Here is a 13,071-nt window from a genome sequence, read left to right on the forward strand (position 1 = left end):
TTCTCATATCACCATTTTATTGTGTTGAGATGGGGAAGTTACTCTGTTCTAGGACCTGGCACATGCGTTGGCTTAAATGCCCATCACGATGCTTGTGGGGCTGCCCTCCTAAGCTCCATTTTCCTTGACACTTGAGAAACATCGATCGTGGAGGCTGAAGTTTCTGTTGCTTCGTCACTGCACAGTAAAACAGGGAGGGAGAGTTTATTTGGAAAGAAAAACAAAATCGTTACAGGAAATGCCTATGTAGAAGGTCAAGTAGGGGGACTTTAAGTCAAAGAAGACGTCATTTGGGAGGTCAGCTTCAGTGTCGATGATGTAAAATCAGGGTTGTCCTTAATTGGTCAGATTTGACAGTTTTTCTTGGGTCAACATCGTAGTCCCACTTTTTCCCTGATAGTATTTGAATTGGAAAATATATTTAATTATATCAGACACTCTTGGTTGCTAAGCATCAGAAAATACAATTAAGTTGGCTTAAACACTTATAAGGAGCTGAGCTATGGGCTTCTGGAAGATGAGAGGCTGGGGGCAGTATGGTCTCCTGGCTTGGTTGTCCTTGAGTTTTTGGTTCTGCCCTTGCCAGTGTGTAGAATTCATCATACTCTGGCTTTTCTCAGGGCAGCAAAACAACACAGCCATTCCAGCATCCTGCCCAGACAAGATGAATGCTCTCTGCTTCTCTTTCTCCAACCACTGAGTGCAGGCATGAGATACCTGCTCATCCTTGAATGATCACAGGGCGATGGAATTACACTGATGGGCTTAGGCCAGTGAGGACCCAGCCCTGGGGCTGGCGGTGTCAGTTCTACTCAAGCGGCTAACTGGATCCCCAATTAGGGAAGGAAACATGGATGCTGGGCACCAGCCTAGAGTGCCCATGACATACATTTTCCTATTTTTCTCTCTTAAGTAAGGAACACCAATTATTTTATACCCTACATAGTATCCTACTCCAGCCTTTCCCTAGGAGTGTCTAAAATTCATTTGTTACAACTCCCAATATCTACCATTAAAAAGCAAATTGCTATTATTTACTTCTTATTTCATAGACTGAAAAAACTAGGGCATATTACAAGCATGTTTGTAATTCTTGACAAATAATCAAAATTATACTCTTCTACTGAAAAATGCAAAACCATAAACTTCAGTCTCCATCACAAATGAGAGGATAAATATTACTGTTGTGGTCTTTAAAGAGGCAAACTAGATACTCTCAATTTCCTTGGAAGATTTCCAACCTTGACCTGATGTGGGCTTGGCCCAGGGGTCTTGGAGAAGACTGGCAGGGCCATCCTGGCCACCAGCAAGCGCACGAGGCAGCCAGAGGAAGGGAAGCCCACAGCCCACTTGGAGTCACCCTCCCCAAAGCCAAGAAAAAAGGGCCAGATGACTTCTCCATGTTCCTGCAGACTCTGTAGTTTTCTAATGTAGAATCTGCTCCGTATTCATCTATGATTTAGGCAAGGGAATTAGTGACAATCAGTTTGATCCCATAATCTAATAGGATCCTCCTGCTCTGAAACCCCACAGGAAAAGAGTAGTGCAATGGTTCTCAAACATTTTGGTCTTCAGACCCCTTTATACTCTTAACAATTACTGAGAATACAAAGAGTTTTTAAAATCTAAGTTACTTTCATTATTGTTTACTGTATTGGAAACTCATAAACACACATAAGAAGCGCACTGAGACTGTCTCCATTTGGCTATCCACACCCTCTCTAGACAACATTCTAACTCCGCGGGGTCTCTGGAGGCTGACTCCTGGTTGGGTTCTGCCAGTGGGAGGCACACACAGGCAGTCAGAGGGCAAGAAGAGTTCAGGTGTTCCTCCTCTGGCTCCCTCCCTGCTGGGAGCAGATTAAGGGTGACCACAATCTTCAACCAAAGGCGGCACCTCCCCGGAGCTGCAGTAAGTCTCCCCATTTCTGGTAACTTCTCTCCTCTCATCCCGTCAGGCCTAGGTGGAAATGGTTCCCCACTGGTTGTCAGTCCTATGGGGCCACCCATGCCTTAAGGTTTCCGTTAACCTTGCCCCCACTAGCTCTCCTCAATCCCCTGTTCCAGTGTGTGCCCTTCGTTTCCTCGGAGACCCTGACTGAGACAGGAATAGAATGTGTGAGTCTGAGTGTGAGTGTGAGTGCACACACACACACACACACGTGTGGATGGATGAACACCAACATATTAACAGAACGGTTGCTGTAGGGTTTGTCATGATTTATCTCTTCCTTTCGCTTCTCTGCAATATCTGATTACATAAATAATCTGATAATATTTATGTAAAATTTTTTAAAGAAATAAAGTAAAAGTTCACAGATTTGAAGAACAGTTTCTATGAGGATCAGACTCAGGGGAGACTAGAAGCCCTCAGATCCAGTCCTTTGGGGACAGATCTGAGCCCAGATCTACTTTGGTGGAAAGAAACTAATGACACCAGACACTACCCCTGGCTCAGAGGCCATGAGGATTAGTGAGAGGAACATGTTGGCACCTTGGAATTCTTAATGTGATTAGAAAGGAAATAAGCAGCCCATTATCATTCCCTGACTTTGGGAAGGCCCTTTAACCTGGGTTGCCCTGAATCTTGCTGCAGCCTGACTGTGCTCTAACTACACCAGGTACAGAATAGACACAAGAGGGAGAGTCTATCACCAGCAGGAGGGTGGCTTAGCCTGGCAGTGTCCAAGCTTTAGCATGCATAGAATCGTCTGAGGATGCAGAGACTAGGGCTCTTCCCCCAGAGGTTCTGATTCAATAGGGCTGAGATGAGGCCCTGGAATCTGCATTTTAAAGCGACTGGTTCTCCTCCCTCCCCTCTCCTCCCACCACGCACATCATGAGGAATAGAGGTGCTTGGGCTACAGAGTTTGGGGTGCAAGTCCTGTTTCTTTTGGCCCCTCATCGCTAAGACTCAGTGAGCAGAGGGAGTGGAGAAGGGAGAGAGGAGGAGGAGAACCAGGCTGCTGAGAGGGGCAGGCAGAGTAGGCCTAAACCAACCTGGTCATCACCCAGGAGGAAACCCACAAGCGGGACATTGAACCTCGCCTGGGTGATTAGTGCTCCGGAAACCATGGGGAACCACTGGAGGATTTTACTGATGCCGTGTTCTTTTCCATTTCTTCTCTGATTACATTGATCCTGTACTTTTGCTGATGTTGTGACAGTCTAATTATAGACTTCTCGGCTGCTGAGCAAACAGTCGTCCCCTCTCGGTAAATCTGCCTGTTACACAAGCGCCAGCTCTGGGACACTGTCATTATGTGCAGCCAACCCCATGAAGCACCGTGGGCGGGACAGCCCCACACCCTTTAGCTCCTTGACGCTCACTGCTGGAGCCGGAGGCCCTGCAGGCTAGCCAGGCTGGGTCTTTTTTTTTTTTTTTTTAACAGATGGGGAAACTGAGGCCCACAGCAGTGAAGTGAACCATATCACACAGAGCCAGGGATGGATCCTGGGACCTGAGGGAGGGGTGGTTACCCAAGGCCTCTTTTTCTTTCCTTTCTTTTTTTTCTCTTTTTTTCCCCATCAGATATTCACTGAGTGCCTATTCTAGGAATTCTAAAGAGGAAAAGTGTCACCTGGCCAAAAGCAGAAAGTATTGGCAGGGCGACGTCAGCTGGATGGTGTTCCTCCTAGGAGCTTCCCAAGAGTCCATTTTTCTGGCCCTCAGATGCAGAGGTTTCGGAATCCTGACTGTATCTGTGTCCCACAGCTAGCTGGATTAAATAATGCCGATTTGTTTAGGCAATGCTCACAAGAGACCGTGGCGGAAGGCTGGAAGGGAGATGTGCGTATTCTGGCCATCCAGCATCTGAACCTCCTTCCTCTGTTTGGAGTATCCTCTACCTTTAAGAGGCAAAGTCTACTTCCCAGAGTTAAAGCTCAAAATATCAGATGATCTGTTCACCAGCCTTCTTTGCAGCCAAGCCAGGGCTTGGCCATACCATCTGGTCTTTGCTGATTTGAGAGAATCCCACCCACTCTAGGTTCGAATCAGAAACCAGTGATGGGAAGAAGCAGGGACACAGGTTCACAGAGACTCTGACTATCTACAGGTGACAGTGTGGTGGCAGAGACAATTACATCCAGTTTCCAGAGGCAGGAGTGGCAAGGCTGCCTATGTCCTTCATGGTGTTTTCCTGGGCCAGTTCCACAGTATGATTTTTCAACCTTGTTTCTGGTAGCAGAGCCAATTGGCCAAGTTCTCCAGCATTCTGCTAATTCTGTGGGCTCACCAATATCTTTGAAATAAATTCCATTTTGCTTAGATCAGCCAGAGTCATTTTTGAGTGCCTACAACTAAGAATCAAGACTGATATGAGGACTGGAAGACCAATGTCTGAACACTGAGAATGACACGTGTTAGGGGAGTTCGCCATCCCTGGCAGTCGGCCGTATTCTTCCTCTGGCAAGCTATGTGGGAATGACCAGAATCTCTTCCCCAACAGGAATGGACTCCAGTGCTGGGAGCTTCAGGCATTCTGGCAGGATGGTGGGAAAGACATCCTGGGCCTAAATATAAGGCAAGCTCAGAGTGGACCCAGTGGTTGGTCATGAGATATAATGAAATAATCCATTCACAATTTGCATTTTTATGAAATCCCTTTTCCCAGAAGGGAGATTTGAAAAAATGTTAATCCTTAGATAAGAAATCTGGGGCTCTAGAAGTGATGGTAGCCACAGCAAGGTATTCAGAATCTACCCTTTTCTGTTCTCATCTGACTTGCTTCCCAAGGTGTCCTGACAGTGAAATGAGAAAGGGGTACGAGGTTGGCAACGAGACACAGCTTGTGAATGGGGTGACTGCTTTCATATGTATCATTACTTCATTTGATCAGCATACAACCCCATGAAGCAGGTAGGCTAATTGCTGTTAGCGTTTCCATTTTTTGGATTAGGAAGCTCAGACTCAGAGATGTTAAGCCATTTGTCTAAGGTTTCACCTTGCCTGAAAAAAGGATTGCCTGCCGTCTGATTCAAGCCTACATCCTTTCTCCAGGGACATACTGCTAGTGGGGTGGGCAGGAAAGGAGTCTAGAGACACCTAGATTGGAGGGATAAAGTCAGCACCGCTTATATTTGGCATCGTCTTTTCCCTGGCACTGCCACTGTCACCACCATCCCCCTTCTGGATCCCTACCTTACCCCTTCATGCTGCTCTGCTGGCAGTGCCTCTGCTGCCATGCTGTACTTGAGCCTGCTGCTACAGCCATGCCTGAAGATGCAGCCCCTTCCTCTCTTCCTGTCCCACCAAATATGACCAGCTCTAAGTTCCATTACTTCTGGACTTTGCTCCAAATAAAACTTACACCATTTTATTCCAAACCCAGTTCTCTTTCTGCAACACCCGAGAAAAATATTGGGCTGCAGGAGCCAGAGAGGAGAGAGAGATTTACTGGTGAGAGTTGTAGGTGGGAATTGAAAAGCCAAGTCATGTCTTTGCCCCACCAGAAACTCACTAGGATGTACACAATGCCACTGTGATGGTTTTAAAATATGTAACTAACCTGCACGTTGTGCACATGTACCCTAAAACTTAAAGTATATATAAAAAAAAGAAAGAACTGCTGATACACATAATATCATCAAAAAAGACCAAATAAAATAAAAAAATAAAAAAATAAAATAAATAAAATAAAATATGTCCACAAATGCTTTGATGTTCCTTTGTTTCTTGATCTGTATGCTAGCAACACAGGTTCATTCCGTTTGTGAAAATTCATTGAGCTGTGCTCTTATGAGCTGTGTACTTCTCTACATGTGTGTTAAATGTGGACAAGAACTTCACATAAAAATCATTTTAAGAAAGATAAAATATTTAGATGAGGGCATTTGAATAAACATTTGTAATGTTTTTATTACAAAAAACTCAAGACTTAAGAAATTGCTCAAAGAAACTGATAGATCAGGAGATAACTAGACACTATACAAAAGGTCTTTCTTGACTTACAGTAGGACTATGGTGGAATTTCTTTGTTTTTCTGAAGTATTAAAATCAGAATTTATTGAGACGTAAAACTTTTTCAGGATCATCACTACAAGTGAGGTACGCTTGCATTTTAAAGACTGTTTTGTCCCTCGGTTTCCCTAGGTATAAATCAGTGAATCCAGTGAATCATTCAGAATACAAAGAAGGTCTTTAAACCATTCTGATTGGATGTGCTCAGCAGGGGCTGGAATTTGGCAAGAAGGAGGCACCGATAATCTAGGAAGAAGAGTTTGAATATCTGGTTCCGTGTCCAACGGGCAGAACTTGGCCACTTTCTAAGACTCCTGCCAGCTCCCGGATGCCAGTTTTATGAGGCAGAAAGAACACAGTGTATTAAAAAAAAAAACAAAAACAACCCTGAAACACAATTCTAGAAAAGTCCATTAATGCATCAGGAATACAAAGGGGCCCAAGAAAAAATATATATATATACATGTATATATATTTGAGAAACTCATATATAGTGAGTTTGTTTTCTGCTCTTAGCTCTCACCTCTCACCTACCATAGAATTGCCTAATTTTGTTCAGGAAGTTGAACAAAATTTCACCCAGGAAAAGGTGGAACTAAACCATGCTGGGTCAAATTTTAGGTTAAGAATTTCTGTCCTGTGTTCTACCTTGAGACTAACTGTACTAATGGTTTCCAAGAGGCACTGAAAGAGTAGAAATGGTTGAAAGGCCAATGTAATAATTTGCATTAACTTTATTGTGGTTGGAAGTTTATGGAAGGATGGTTGAGTTACTTGCCCAAGGCCTTACAGATAGTGAAAGTTAAAACAATGAAGTTCTTAGAAGAAAACAAAGAATATTATTTTTATGGGTTTAGGATTATTTTAAACAGGACATACAAAACACTAGTCATAAGAGATAAGATTAATATTTTGAATGTCTTTAAAATTAAGTGCTTCTGTTCATCAAAAGATAACATTAGAATAATTAAAAGTCAACACAGATTGGGAAAAGATATTTGTTATACATATATTGGACAAAGGGCTCATATTCAGAATATGTAAAGAACTCTTATAGGTCATTAGGACAGACAACTCCCTACAAATGAGCAAAAGACTTGAACAGACACTTTATTAAAAGGGTATTGAAATGAACAATAAGCATCTGAAAAATTGCTCAACATCCTTGATCATCAAAAAAATGCAATTTTAAATCACAATGAAATACATATCCCGCCCATTTTTTAAATTAAAAAGACTGAAAATACCAATACTGGCAAAGATGTGAAACAACTGGAAATCTCATATCACTGGTTGGAACCTAAATTGTTATACGAATTTAAAAACTGGCAGTGTATTTAAAGTTTAATATGTGAACACTCTATGAACCAGGAATCCAATCCTAGATATATATATATATATATACCCAACATAAATGAATGCTATGTCCACCAAAAGACATGTGTAAGAATGTCTGCAGCAGCTTCATCAAAGGCAGAAACATGAAGCAACTCAAATGTCCACCAACAGTAGGATGAGTACACAAATCGTTGAATATTTATATAATGAAGTAATACACAGTAGTGAAAAAGAATGGACCATTGTTACACACAACAATATGGATGAATCTCATAGACACACTGTTGAGCAAGAGAAGCCAGACATAAAATTGTACGTGTTATGTATTTCATCCATAGCAAGTTCAAATATTGGTAAAACTAATCTATGGTGATAGAGGTTAAAATAGTGGTAACCCTTGTGGGATACTGAATGGGAAGGGGCATGAATGAGCTGGAAAGGTTCCACATCTTGATATGGATGGCAGTTACATGGGTGTATGCATATGTAAAAAGTTATCATTCTGGACACTTTTGATTTGTGTGCTTTACTGAATGTTATACCTCAAAAACAAAAAGTAAAACAAAAAAATCAGATCATATGTCTTGATTTCGTGTCTAACAATAGGATCACTGGCTTTCCCTATAAACACTCATATTGATGTCCTATCCCATTAAAGTTCCTGGATACTCACTCTCCTCTCCCTCTCTGGGAAAGACATATTTGAGAACTCTTCATAGTCTGACAGACAGGAGAACCACACTTATTTCAGGCAGGGATGGAAGAGTAGGGCGGAGGAGATGTAAATACTGCATCTGGGAAAGTAATCTTTTCCCCCAGCACCTAGTGAACGATCAATACAAGTACAATAATGTCTATTGATAAATAACATTGTCCAACATTGGCTACTATCTGATACATACAGCATTTGCCACACACTTTCTAACAGGCACTAGGCACTGCACTAATTGTTTCCCACGTATTTTCTTAATACTTATATAACTCTACAGAGCTGTCCCATTGTTAGTCCTGTCCTACAGATAGGAGACGCAGGTTGTTGGAGGGTTGGTTCAGTTACTTGCCTAAGGCCTTACAGAAAGTTTAAGTGGTGAATGGAGATCTCAACTCAGATTAGTCTGAATTCAGAACCTGGGCTGTAAACCACTCGCTATGTTATGAATGGATGGTGTCCAAGCCCTGCCTGCATGTTATATAACACACTGGACCAAGTGCTGTGGCATTCCGAATGGGGCCGAAGCGGCTGCGGCTGCCGACATTGGCGATGGACTCCCCGAGGCCCTTCGTCCCACTAACTGCACACAGGTGGTCCCCGGGGCCAGAGAGCCGCCGGCGCTCTCTCCCCGAAGACCACGCCTTCGCCTCCCCAGTTTGCTTGGGGAATCAGAAAGGTGCCCAGGGCCCAGAAACCATTAAGTTTTTTCCGACTTCAAAAACACACACCGGAGGTAGGCGTGGGCGTTACCCGCCTCACTCCTGGGGGCAGGGAGAACCAACGCGAAAATCCCCAGAGAGGCGGAAGAAAAACCGGCCTGCGAGAGAATAGGATGGAGATGGGAAAAGCCTGGGGAAGAGAGAGTTATGCGGCAGGAATTGCAGAAAAGCGTACTAAGCAAAAAGAAAGGTGTCCCACTAACTCCGAAGTTAAGGGTGTGTCGACGCAGCCCCCTCTATTGCGCTTGCGCAGTGCTGCCTCCCTGTGCACCCCGCCCCTTCCCGCCGCTGAGGATTTACTCGTCTCTTGGCAACCATTCACCCGAAGAGCCAATCAGAGGGCAGCCCTCGCCCCGCCCCCGCCGTCATGGCCGGGCGGAAGGGTCCCGAGGGGACTGGCTCCGCCACGCCCCGCCCCTGGCTCCCCCGGGAGGGCGGCTCAGGGGCGGGGACGGGGGCGTGGTCCCGCCGTATAAGAACGGAGGGGGCGGCGGCGGGACGGCTCACTCTGTGCCGCTGCCTGGGGGCTGTAGAGGTCGCGCCGCTCCTGCTGGGGCCTGCCCACGCCAAGGACCTGCCTCTGTCGCCTCCTCTTCCATTGTCCAGGTGAGTCCGCGACCCCCCTCCTCTAAAGGTGCGGCGATGCGGCAGCAGCCCCAGTGAGCCGCGAGCTCACTTAGTGGGGGTCCGCCCCCACTAAGTGGTGCTCAGGTCTTTGCCCAGCCTGGTAGGGGGCAGGCGGACCCGAGGGGAGCTGCGGACAGGTGCTGAGACCCGGTGCTCCTTTCCCCTCCTGCTCCCTCGAGGACCCCCGCCCCTGACACACCCGTCCCAAAGGGCCAGAAGAGACGCTCCGAAAGGGAGCTACAACTTTCCAGAGACCTGGGGCTTGGCAAACTCCAGCGAGTTCCTGCTCCGCGCGTCCTGCAGGCTGCGCGCTGACCAGGCGCGGGCAGGGCGTCTGAAGAGTGTGTGATCGGCGCCTCCGCTCCTACCTGGATCAGACGGCGCCCCCCGCCACCCATGCCTCCGTTCCTGGCTTGCAGTCCGTCGGGCTCGCCCCGGCGCTCCCGCGGGCGCGCACACCTTCGCCGGCCCGCCGAGTGTGAATTCGAATTCGGCGGTTTCACTAGGCGCAGCTGGAGACGCAGCGGTCCGGGGCTTGGATCTGGTTGGGGAGGGGAGGGGCGCTTCCTAGGCTCATTGCCAAGTCTTGAGTTTTAAGGAGAAGGGCGGAGATCCTTAAATTTAATGCGCTCACATCAGACTGTGGACACCATGAGCAGCAAAGGGATCCAAGCCAGTGACTTGTGCGCTGCGCGTCTCTCAGAAACTTCTTGGGAATGCGGTGTCTGTGAAACCTGCTTCCTCTCCTTTTGAAAATGAAACTTGCTTTACTGCGTAGGTGAAAAGCCACGGCAAGTGGGTCGACTCGGACGGATACCGGTGCGGCTGCCCCGGGAGGTGTCGCAGTTCGGGGACTCCCTTCGCACTGGTCGCGAGGCAGGAGGGAGCAGGGTGGGAGGCGAGTCAGAGGAGGGTGACTTACCTGAAGAATACAGGTTGGTAGCCTGCACACCTGAACTCAACGCTGGCGGGCGAGAAAACCAAGCAGCGCTACCTCCAAGTAAGGGCGCTCCCCTGGAGAAATGAATGCCTGGCGAGCTTCTGGAGAACCCACTATTAGGGCTGGACCCTGCGGGAGGGATAGTGTCAGCTCCCTTCCCCTTCGCCCTTTTTTGTCCGTAGGTAGGCTTTTGTAGGGCTCTAACCAGTTCCCTGGCTTAATTAAGTAGGGTAGGGGCCTGCTTCCTTTTTAACATGTTTGCTTTCTTACGGAGATATAAAGTGCATACAAATGAAGTGCTTAAAATGCACTTATAGTAAGAAAGCTTTTATAAATACTATGTGCATAATTATTTGTATTGTGACAACTTGGTCTTCAGGTTACTTTGTAGGTGGGTTAGGAGACTGAACCAGCCCAGGAAATAAAGTTAGGGTGATTAGATCCTCCCAAAGTACACTTCTGGCTGGCTCAGCTGCCCTCTGCGTGCAGGAAAGAGGGTGACCGTTGTTGGCGACAGCAACCTTTCAACGTGAGTAAATTGGCAAGGAAATGAGCCAGGAAGTAAGTTGGGCAGCCGCAAGAGTGGTAGGAGAGCTTACCCAGAATTTTACTGTCTTAAATCCCCAAGGGTATTATTGAGGGTGTGAGACCAGCCACCTTAGGCCCTGCAGTGGAAAAGGGGGGAGGGGGATGGGGAGTAAAGAATGCTGAATTTTCTCTGGGCTTTTAGGGAAACCTCTGAGCTGGGCTGCAGGGGTTCTGTCCTTTGACATTCTTGTTTGTGAAGATGGAAAATGATCTCTGGAGTCAAGCTTAGTTTATTTCAGATAACAAACTTTTTCTCTTAAGGTATACCCATAGCTTTAGAGTACATATATTCTCAATAAAGAGTTTTTAGGAAGATTTTGGTATATTGTATATAATTGTTCAGGTAGCTATGCGGGGGTGGGGGGCTCCCATAACAAAGTTTAAAAAAAAAAAAAAAAACTCTGCCAGGAGGCCTCTAAATTGTTACCAAAACAAAGATCCCTAATTTCATAAGCAACTTCAGTAAGCACATAGAATTAACAGCCATATTTCTTATGCTGTTTTTTCCACAATACCTACCTTGTATCCAGGGATTAAATTCATGTAACTCTGAAGGAAAGGATTTGGCTCTTAGCCTGCTTGTCAGAGTGAGCATGACTTAGTTGTGCACCTGTGGCTATCTCTACCTGGTTTCTTCTGTTCTACTGTGAGCACAAGTAGCCACTGAAATCTCCCGAGTTCCAGAGGCCCGTCCCCCCTCAGCTGTATCTCCCCATAGTGCACACATTCAGCCCACATTCCCCCGTGTTCAAGGCCAGGGCAGATCATGCACATCTTGCGCTGCCGGTCAGAGAACAGAATTCCTCATATTTCTGAAAGTCCAAGGAACAGCGCAGCAGTAAAAATAACTTAAAAGTGGGCTGTAGTGCTCTTGTTTTCACAGTACCATTAACCAGACACATTTGATAGAAAATTTAAAAACTTCATTTAAAAAACTTTTTTTGTTGTTTTTACTGCTCAAGTACATGGGACCTTGTCTTCATCTTTTGTCTCTGATCGATGTTGTGTTCATGGAGTTACCTACTAAAGAAATGGCAACCCAAAGGCTCTCAGTGGATGAGTTGAACCTTTTTTTTTTTTTTTTTGCATTACTGAGAGAAGTCGTGGAAGCCCAAAACTAGTTTCATGAGTTAAGCTAAACTTATGTTTTGGGGTTTCTTGGTTTCACACCTGTCTCTGGGTGTATCTGCTATTTTGTGTGCATGTGTGTGTGTTTAGGAGTTAAGGAGTAATGTGGAATGTGAGGTTACTTGGAATAAAACATTACTTGGGTTAGATAAGTTCTGTTGCTTTTTGTGTTGTCATTGAGGTAAACAAGGCACTGTAGGAAAATGCTTCCTGCCATCTTCGTGTTTTGACTATAGTACATTAAAATGGCATAAATTGTATTACAATGAAGCAGACACCTCTGTGTTTAAAGAAATGTTCATGTGTTTAAAGCTGCTTGGGTACATTAGTACTGCTGATTTCTTGTGATGTTTTCAGGCCGTAAGATCTCTCAAACGTTTTTACGCTTTCATTGCAGGCCTCATAAAGAGGCTTGCATTTGGAATTCAAATAGTTTAGAGGAAGCATCTTTATATAGTTCAACTAGGTAAGGAAGCCTTAAGAATTGTTTAGAATTAATAGATTTTGTACAGCTGGCCCCTACAGTCTGTTCTAGAACTGTTTGAAAACTTCTTAGAACAACAGAAAAAAAATATGAAAAAAAAATTGCTGATGTTAAGCAACTCTCTCCCTGCAGGATGTTTTTTAGTGTCATAGCTTGAGACTAAAGTCTTGGAGTCTTGGTCACAAAACTGCATGGAGTGTTGTTTATTTCTTGGATAACCGTGATTGAGTCAGTAAGTAGTTAAGTGCTTCCTAGGCAGTAGCTAGTGCCAGGTGCTGAGGACGCCAAGGCAATGGTGTTTGGAAATGCCTCTGGAAGAGCTCTGGATGTGAGAGGAGCTGGGCTGGCTTTAACATGCAGTCGAGGCACTCCGATTTCTCTCATTAGTCTCAGCCACTGGCATATGAGCGCCGGAAAGCGGAATCTGTGCTCACTGCTGACTCCCCAGTGCCTGCTTATAGAGCTGGCCTGGCACACAGAAGGTGTTCTGTCATTTGGATACATGTTCGGTTGGCGGCTTGCAAAGAGGGAGGCGTACTTGAAGTGGGTGTTCTCTTTGTGGACCGAGGCAGG

The 13,071-nt window shown here is 45.6% G+C and overlaps 1 protein-coding gene and 1 long non-coding RNA gene across 5 annotated transcripts in view; one reads left to right on the forward strand and one right to left on the reverse strand.

The window, feature by feature from the left end:
- On the reverse strand, positions 1-9,763 carry LOC134756796 (uncharacterized). Its single transcript, XR_010129985.1, has 2 exons — positions 9,614-9,763; positions 1-177 (listed from the first exon to the last, which is right to left on the reverse strand). It is a non-coding gene; the product is annotated as an uncharacterized lncRNA (long non-coding RNA).
- Positions 9,150-13,071, forward strand: part of TENT5C (terminal nucleotidyltransferase 5C) — a 22,426-nt gene continuing 18,504 nt past the window's right edge. Inside the window, exon 1 of one of the 4 annotated variants that reach the window (XM_004026430.5) lies at positions 9,150-9,337. The gene's annotated coding sequence lies outside the window, so the exon portion shown is untranslated. Of the gene's footprint in view, positions 9,338-9,467; positions 10,359-13,071 lie in introns of those variants that run through there. The other 3 variants (XM_019020894.4, XM_063695904.1, XM_063695902.1) reach the window with 3 other exon arrangements.

The sequence above is a fragment of the Gorilla gorilla genome, chromosome 1, assembly GCF_029281585.2.
Source record: "Gorilla gorilla gorilla isolate KB3781 chromosome 1, NHGRI_mGorGor1-v2.1_pri, whole genome shotgun sequence".
NCBI classification, from domain to species: domain Eukaryota; kingdom Metazoa; phylum Chordata; class Mammalia; order Primates; family Hominidae; genus Gorilla; species Gorilla gorilla.